Here is a 10,285-nt window from a genome sequence, read left to right as displayed (position 1 = left end):
GACTGAACGTGAAGACTTTCAGGCAGTGCACCAGATGGTGATACAGCTCTTCTTTCACATGGAACTGTCAGCTCACAGAAGTTTCCAGAGTCAATCCCATCACATTCCTAGCAGCTCAAGAGTTTATTTTACAGTTCTGCTTTCAGACACTCTGGAGGTAACAGAGGGACCATCCAGTCCAACCTCCCCTGTAATGAAGGGATCCCCTTATTAACCCTGGGGTTGCCAGTTGTTGCCTATTTGGTATTTCCCTGTGTGGCCCTAGACCACCTGCCTCAGGTTCACCCAGGAGCATTTGCTTATACGCGCAGCTTCCAGGGCTCTGCTTCACACTTACTGAGAGTCCCTGGCAGAGGGTTCTTGCGTGTCTGCTTTGTAAAAACAAGCTCTATGGGTGATCAGTGAACAGGTCAAAATTGGAGAACCAAGTGCCAGGGAAAAGGAGTCCTCTTCTTGCTGAAATGACCCCTTGATAGCTGTTCTGTTAGAATTCTTCCTTCAGTGAGAGAGAGGTGGGGACCCAGGGGCACCAGCTCGGCCCTCTTGGGGCCACCCTGAAGAGATCAACTTCCTTTTCCTGTGACAATGTCTGAACAATTTGAAGATAGCTATCATGACTTACCTCATCTTCTCTAAGTGAAAGAGTCACACTTTGCATCAGGCATTGGCTGTCATCCTCCCTCCCTCCCTTTCCGGGAGACAGTATAGCCAGAGATTAAGAGCAAGGGCCTGAAGAATCTTGGCTTCGTGATTCACTAGCTTTATGATTGTGGGCAAGTAACATAGACTCTTTGAGCCTCAATGTCCTCACCTGTAAGACAGATGTAAAATTATCTTACATCACAGAATTGTTACGAGTATTAAATAAGGCCACAAATGCAAGGTGAAAAGGTAAAATACAGCAAATAATCAATGTGATCTATATGAATGAGTCTCAGTTTCTCGAGCCTGTCTGATGGTCGTGACAGTTACTTCTGAGTGTGGGGAGGATTAAATGAGATAATGTAAGTAAAGGATTTGGCCAGTGTCTGACTCATAGGAGTCTCTCAATAATGGTAACTATAAGGTAGCCAATAATGTAAAAACACTAAAGGCCTAAGATCCTAATGGGTGGGATTTTAAAAATCACTAAAGCAGTGAGTTTAGCAGAAAACTTCCCCACTGGCACCCTGTAGAATTGGCACTACATTCACAAACGTCCTTAGAACTAATATAAAAATTGTACTTCTCCAGAAATTATTTCATAACTAACTCACAATAAAATACAAAGTTTTCCAGTTTTAATTCTTCACAGAAATTGCCTTCTAAACTTTTAAGAGTGCAAAAAAACATTTACGATCTTTAAGATAAAACTTTAATCAGGTCTCTACATAATTCTTGCTAAAGAGAAAGAATGGAAAAGTATTGTGAGATGAAATGATAAGAATAAAATTGCCTTTGAAACCCTTAATTCCAACAGTTGAAGTAGCAACTTTTAAATTGTCCAAATCACACAAATAATTTAATTGAGGTGTATTGAAAGCTCTTCAATTCCCATAAAGATTTACATGCTAGAAAAAAAGTTTCTGTGTTAGCAGGTCTCTAACATTTTTTATGAAAATCATAAAAATTATTTTATGTATTTAAATTTGGACAGCTACCATTATACAGTGAATTGTTTACGTGCACAAACTTCTGAGTCAAGCAGACTGAATTCCCATCTGGCTCCGCCAGTGTGTTCTTGAAAGTAGCTGTCTCGGAGTCTTACTGCCCTCATTAGTTAAAGGGAAGGTTTGTTGATCGCTGCAGGGCCGCTGGAAGAATTAAGTCAGGCTCGGTACCTAAAATATTTACAGAGAGCCGGGCCTGTGTAAATACTCAATGCTTATGTTACCTAAAAACAAAGCAGGATTGTTAGCTCTGTCGTAGAGAATATAGATACAAGTGGGGCATTTCTGCTGGATTGGTCTCCCTAGATTGGTTTCACCCAAATACCTCAGGGAACACTCATTCCCAGGGCATGAGCAGGAGAGTGGAAAGGGTGAGCAGGCTGGGGCGGAAGTGGGGTGGGAGACGGTAAGAGACAGCTTTTCTGTGCTCCTGGACCCAGTTCCAAAGTGCATGTGAGTTGTGGAGGTGCGGGCGTTCCCTGCACCAACAAGCAATGCTCAGACACCAGTAGGTGTCCAAGAGTTCAACTCAATTCTGGAACCTGGGAATAGCACTACATCCTACAGGTAAAGAACTCAGTCCCATAAGACCACCTTCTATTTTAGATGCCAATGGCAAGCCGAGGTTGTTACCTGTCCTTCTGGCCCACTGGCTATAAATCAGGGGGTTTCCATGACCTCCTCCTTGGGTTTGATTAATTTGCTAGAACGGCTCATAGACCTCAGGAAATTTACTCCCTACATTACCCATTTATTACAACGGCTATTAAAGGATTTGAATCAACAGCCAAATGAGGAGACATATAGGGCAAGGTCCCAAACAAAGGGGCTTCTGTCCTCATGGAGTTTGGGGCTGGGTAAGGTAGAACATGAAAAATGTTCTGGTTCCCTAACCTGGAAGCTCTCCAAACCTCCTCCTTTTGGGTTTTTATGGAGGTTTCATTAATAGGCGTGATTGATTAACTCATTGACCATTGGTGATTCATACAACCTCTAGCCTCTCTCCCGTACCCAGAAATCAGGAGGTGGGACTGAAAGTTCCACCCCTCTATTCCTGGCAGCCAGCCCCCATTCTTAAGTGCTTTCCAAAAATCACCTCACGAACATAACCCGGAAGTGATGAAAAGGGGCTTGTTATGAATAATAACAAGACTTATTTCACCTTTATGCTCTGAAGGGTTTTCAGGAACTGAGAACGAGACCAAGTATTATAACAAAAGAATATTGCTCTTATTGCTAAGGAAATTCCAAAGGTTTGGGGAGCTGAAAGCGACAACTGTGGATGAAGACCAAGTAAAATGAGGAACATATTTTGGTCATCTGAATGACCAAGTATATATATTTCTTATAAATTACAATATCACACAGCTAAACAGTCTGAGGAGAAATTAGGGTAAGGTAAGCTAGCTAAGGCTGAGTTGGAGGGTTGTGATTGGTGAATGTCAGGGTTCCTTGTGGGTGTTTCCAGTAAACGACTGAGGTTTTGATCTGTGATGTAGGCTGGGCTGTGGGCTCACCCTCCATTTTGTGGTCCAATAAATGAACTCACTTTATCACAACAGTATAAGAAATATATATTAATGAATCTTTAAATTGTTATTAGTGGCTTTAGAATTTCCACTACTGGGGTTTTTTATACTTCATTACTTTTAATCAAGATTTGTACCTCAGAAAACATACTTAAAGTTTTGTTGTTATTGTTGTTGCTGTTGTTAGAAAAAATCCAGTATGACTGCTGCTGTGTCACTTGTTCACGGCAATTATCTGGGACATGTATAACAAAGAATGCATAACTAAAAATGAAGATATTTTGTGCTCTAGGAATCGAACCGCAGTTGGCCAAAGAATGATTTATGGAATCCCTGAACATCAGGGCAGTAGATTGCTCTTATTTTCAATTTTTCCATACTTAGTACTAAATTATTTTGAACTTATGGGAAGTTAGGCTAATAAACCACAACTTTTCATTTTGTTGCAAGAAGCCTGACACTTTCAAAAGGGACTAATACTCTTTCTTGGTGTAATGGATTGAACGGTGACCCCCCAAAGCTTTGTCCACTTCCTAATTCTCTGAACCTATGAATGTGAACTCATTTGGGAAAAAGGTCTTTGTTGATGTCATTAAGTTAAGGATTTTGAGATAAAGAGACCACCCTGGATTATTTGAGTGGGTTCTAAATCCAAAGACAAGCATCCTTATGAAAGTCACATAGAGGAGAGACACACAGAGAGAAGAGGAAGAGGCAATCTGACCATGGGGGAAGAGACGGGAGTGATGTGGCCACAAGCCAAGGAATGCTCAGAACCAGCAAAGGACAGAAGAGCCAAGCAATGCATTGTCCCCCAGAGCCTCTGGAGGGAGTGTGGCCCTGCTGACACCTTAATTTCAGACCTCTGGCATCCAAAACTGTGAGAGAATAATTTTCTCTTGTTCTAAGCCACTAAGTTTGTGGAAATTTGTTAAGGCAGCCCTAGGAAACTAATACACTTGGTAAACTGATGTGGGACAACAAAGTTTTTCAACAACTGTATGAATGGACTAAAAATTCTAAAAAGTAAACAATACTGGATAAGGAGAGATAACATTATACACACTAGAAAGGGAAAGGAGAAGGAGAAGGAAGGGGTTTGGGGAAGAGAGAAAAAGAAGGGAGGTAATCATAATGTGAGCTAAGATTTGTCAGGCTTCCAGCAAAAGTATAAACTGTTGGGGTCCAGGGCAGGCTGCTCCCAAATATTCCACAGTGGCACATTATTTTGAATTACAGTTATTTAAGAAGCGGCTAACACAAGAGGGACATGTCAACCCTCCTGTCTCCCGGAAGGCAGGAAATAAATCTCCCATGTGAAAGGTGCCCTCCCCACGTCTGGAGGTAAAAGGACACACTTATCGCCAGAGATAGGGAATTCAGCCTGAGAATCCTGTATAAACAAACCTGGTTACTTCTTTAATTCACTACCCAAACCCCAAATCTGTTTAGATTCTTCACTCATTAAGCACCCAAAGCCTAAGTTTGTCCTGTTGATTCCTCACAAATTTATTGTTTGTCTAAAAAGTATAAAAGCTGCTTCTTTTGTAGGAATATGCTATAATTTGTTTAGTCGTTTTATTGTTTATGGACATTTAGGTTGGTTCCCATTTGGGGCTATTATGAACCGGGCTGCTAACACTCTTCTTTGAATCTTTTTGTGAACATGCTTTAATTTCTCTTGGATAAGTGCCTGAGTGGAATTGTTTCGTCATAGGGTAAGATGCAAATTTAATTATATAACGAACTGCTGGACAGACCTTCAAAGGGGCTGTACATTTTATACTCCCACCAGCAATGCATGAGTGTTCCAGTTGGGTTACATCCTTGTCAACATTTGGTATAGTCTTTTTTATTTTACTCATTAATTTTGACATTTCTGTGAAATGATATATCATTGGTGGTTTTAATTTGCATTTCTCCATTGACTGAAGATATTGAGCACTTTTCCAGGAGTTTATTAGCAAACTACTGTTCTTTTCTGAAGTAACTGTTCAAGTCTTTTGCTTATTTTTTAAAATTGGGCTTTTTGGGAGACCCTCAGATGGCAGAGGCGAAAGACGTGGCAATCACCTTCCTCCCCACAAATACATCAAAAATACATCTACATGTGGAACAACTCCTACAGAACACCTACTGAACGCTGGCAGAAGACCTCAGACTTCCCAAAAGGTAAGAAACTCCCCACGTACCTGGCCATGTGGCTGACAGGGTATTGGTGCTCCAGCTGGGTGTCAGGCCTGAGGTGGGAAAGCCGAGTTCAGGATATTGGTCCACCAGACACCTCCCAGCTGCACATAATATCAAATGGTGAAAGCTCTCCCAGATATCTCCATCTCAATGCTAAGACCCAGCTCGACTCAACGACCAGGAAGATACAATGCTGGACACCCTATGCCAAACAACTAGCAAGACAGGAACACAACACCACCCATTAGCAGAGAGGCTGCCTAAAATCATAATAAGGTCACAGACACCCCAAAACACACCACCGGATGTGGTCCTGCCCACCAGAAAGACAAGATCCAGCCTCATCCACCAGAACACAGGCACTAGTCCCCTCCACCAGGAAGCCTAGACAACCCACTGAACCAATCTTAGCCACTGGGGGCAGACACCAAAAACAACAGGAACTACGAACCTGCAGCCTGCAAAAAGGAGACCCCAAACACAGTAAGTTAAGCAAAATGAGAAGACAGAAAATCACACAGATGAAGGAGCAAGGTAAAAACTCACCAGACCTGACAAATGAAGAGAAAATAGGCAGTCTACCTGAAAAAGAATTCAGAATAATGATAGTAAAGATGATCCAAAATATTGGAAATAGAATAGAGAAAATACAAGAAACATTTAACAAGGACCTAGAAGAACTAAAGAGCAAATAAACAGTGATAAACAACACAATAAATGAAATTAAAAATTCTCTAGAAGGGATCAATAGCAGAATAACTGAGGCAGAAGAACGGATAAGTGACCTGGAAGATAAAATAGTGGAAATAACTACTGCAGAGCAGAATAAAGAAAAAAGAATGAAAAGATTTGAGGAAAGTCTCAGAGACCTCTGGGACAACATTAAATGCACCAACATTCGAATCATAGGGGTCCCAGAAGAAGAAGAGAAAAAGAAAAGGACTGAGAAAATATTTGAAGAGATTATAGTTGAAAACTTCCCTAATATGGGAAAGGAAATAGTCAATCATATCCAGGAAGTGCAGAGAGTCCCATACAGGATAAATCCAAGGAGAAACACACCAAGACACATATTAACCAAACTATCAAAAATTAAATACAAAGAAAAAATATTAAAAGCAGCAAGGGAAAACCAACAAATAACATACAAGGGAATTCCCAGAAGGTTAACAGCTGATCTTTCAGCAGAAACTTTGCAAGCCAGAAGGGAGTGGCAGGACATATTTAAAGTGATGAAAGGGAAAAACCTACAACCAAGATTACTCGACCCAGCAAGGATCTCATTCAGATTCGATGGAGAAATGAAAACCTTTACAGACAAGCAAAAGCTAAGATAATTCAGCACCACCATACCAGCTTTACAACAAATGCTAAAGGAACTTCTCTAGGCAGGAAACACAAGAGAAGGAAAAGACCTACAATAACAAACCCAAAACAATTAAGAAAATGGTAATAGGAACAAACATATCTATAACTACCTTAAACGTAAATGGATTAAATGCTGCAACCAAAAGGCGTAGACTGGCTGAATGGATACAAAAACAAGGTCCATACGTATGCTCTCTACAAGAGATCCACCTCAGACCTAGGGACACATACAGACTGAAAGTGAGAGGATGGAATAAGATATTCCATGCAAATGGAAATCAAAAGAAAGCTGGAGTAGCTATTCTCATATCAGACAAAATGGACTTTAAAATAAACACTATTAGAAGAGACAAAGAAGGACATTACATAATGACCAAGGGAGCAATCCAAGAAAAAGATATAACAATTGTAAATATTTATGCATCCAACATAGGAGCACCTCAATACATAAGGCAAAAGCTAATAGCCATAAAAGGGGAAATGGGCAGTAACACAATCATAGTAGGGGACTTTAACACCCCACTTTTGCCAATGGACTGATCATCCAAAATGAAAATAAATAAGGAAACACGAGCTTTAAATGATACATTAAAGAAGTTGGACTTAATTGATATTTATAGGACATTCTATCCAAAAACAACAGAATACACTTTCTTCTCAAGTGCTCATGGAACATTCTACAGGATAGATCATATCTTGGGTCACAAATCAAGCCTTGGTTAATTTAAGAAAACTGAAATTGTATCAAGTGTCTTTTCCAACCACAACGTTATGAGACTAGATATCAATTACAGGAAAAAATCTGTAAAAAATAAAAACATATGGGGGCTAAACAATACACTACTAAATAACCAAGAGATCACTGAAGAAATCAAAGAGGAAATCAAAAAATACCTAGAAACAAATGACAATGAAAACACAGTGACCCAAAACCTATGGGATGCAGCAAAAGCAGTTCTAAGAGGGAAGTTTATAGCAATACAATCCTACCTCAAGAAACAAGAAACATCTCAAATAAACAACCTAACCTTACACCTAAAGCAATTAGAGAAAGAAGAACAAAAAAAACCCCAAGTTAACAGAAGGAAAGAAATCATAAAGATCAGATCAGAAATAAATGAAAAAGAAATGAAGGAAACAAAAGCAAAGATCAATAAAACTAAAAGCTGGTTCTCTGAGAAGATAAACAAATTGATAAACCATTAGATAGACTCATCAAGAAAAAAGGGAGAAGACTCAAATCAACAGAATTAGAAATGAAAAAGGAGAAGTAACAACTGACACTGCAGAGATACAAAGGATCATGAGAGATTACTACAAGCAACTCTATGCCAATAAAACGGACAACCTGAAAGAAATGGACAAATTCTTAAAAAAGCACAACCTTCTGAGACTGAACCAGGAAGAAATAGAAAATATAAACAGACCAATCACAAGCACCAAAATTGAAGCTGTGATTTAAAATCTTCCAACAAACAAAAGCCCAGGACCATATGGTTTCACAGGCAAATTCTATCAAACATTTAGAGAAGAGCTAACACCTATCCTTCTCAAACTCTTTCAAAATATAGCAGAGGGAGGAATACTCCCTAACTCATTCTACAAGGCCACCATCACCTTGATACCAAAACCAGACAATGATGTCACAAAGAAGGAAAACTACAGGCCAATATCACTGATAAACATAGATGCAAAAATCCTCAACAAAACACTAGCAAACAGAATCTGACAACACATTAAAGGGATCATACACTATGATCAAGTGGGGTTTATCCCAGGAAAGCAAGGATTCTTCATTATACACAAGTCAATCAATGTGATAAACAATATTAACAAACTGAAGAATAAAAACCATATGATCATCTCAATAGATGCAGAAAAAGCTTTTGATAAAATTCAACACCAATTTATGATAAAAATCCAGAAAGTAGACATAGAGGGAACTTACCTCAACCTAATAAAGACGACATATGACAAACCCACAGCCAACATCGTTCTCAATGGTGAAAAACTGAAACCATTTCCTCTAAGATCAGGAACAAGACAAGATTGTCCACTCTCACCACTATTATTCAACATAGTTTTGGAAGTTTTAGCCACAGCAATCAGAGAAGAAAAAGAAATAAAAGGAATCCAAATTGGAAAAGAAGAAGTAAAGCTGTCACTCTTTGCAGATGACATGATACTATACATAGAGAATCCTAAAGATGCTACCAGAAAACTACTAGAGCTAATCAATGAATATGGTAAAGTAGCAGGATACAAAATTAATGCACAGAAATCTCTTGCATTCCTATACATTAATGATGAAAAATCTGAAAGAGAAATTAAGGAAACACTTCTATTTACCATTGCAACAAAAAGAATAAAATATCTAGGTATAAACCTAACTAAGGAGACAAAAGACCTGTATGCAGAAAATTATAAGACACTGATGAAAGAAATTAAAGATGATACAAATAGATGGAGAGGTATACCATGTTCTTGGATTGGAAGAATCAAGATTGTGAAAATGACTCTACTACCCAAAGCAATCTACAGATTCAATGCAATCCCTATCAAACTACCACTGGTATTTTTCACAGAACTACAACAAAAAATTTCACAATTTGTATGGAAACACAAAAGACCCCAAATAGCCAAAGCAATCTTTAGAGAGAAAAATGGAGCTGGAGGATTCAGGCTCCCTGACTTCAGACTATACTACAAACATACAGTAATCAAGACAGTATGGTACTGGCACAAAAACAGAAAGATAGATCAATGGAACAGGATAGAAAGCCCAGAGATAAACCCACACACGTATGGTCACCTTATCTTTGGTAAAGGAGGGAGGAATGTACAGTGGAGAAAGGACAGCCTCTTCAATAAGTGGTGCTGGGAAAACTGGACAGCTACATGTAAAAGCATGAGATTAGATCACTCCCTAACACCATACACAAAAATAAGCTCAAAATGGATTAAAGACCTAAATGTAAGGCCAGAAACTATCAAACTCTTAGAGGAAAACATAGGCAGAACACTCTATGACATAAATCACAGCAAGATCCTTTTTGACCCACCTCCTAGAGAAATGGAAATAAAAACAAAAATAAACAAATGGGACCTAATGAAACTTCAAAGCTTTTGCACAGCAAAGGAAACCATAAACAAGACCAAAAGACAGCCCTCAGAATGGGAGAAAATAGTTGCAAATGAAGCAACTGACAAAGGATTAATTTCCAAAATTTACAAGCAGCTCATGCAGCTCAATAACAAAAAAACAAACAACCCAATCCAAAAATGGTCCGAAGACCTAAATAGACATTTCTCCAAAGAAGATATACAGACTGCCAACAAACACATGAAAGAATGCTCAACATCATTAATCATTAGAGAAATGCAAATCAAAACTACCATGAGATATCATCTCACACCAGTCAGAATGGCCATCATCAAAAAATCTAGAAACAATAAATGCTGGAGAGGGTGTGGAGAAAAGGGAACACTCTTGCACTGCTGGTGGGAATGTGAATTGGTACAGCCACTATGGAGAACAGTATAGAGGTT

The sequence above is a fragment of the Delphinus delphis genome, chromosome 3 (assembly GCF_949987515.2).
Source record: "Delphinus delphis chromosome 3, mDelDel1.2, whole genome shotgun sequence".
NCBI lineage: Eukaryota > Metazoa > Chordata > Mammalia > Artiodactyla > Delphinidae > Delphinus > Delphinus delphis.
This window is presented reverse-complemented; position numbering follows the sequence as displayed.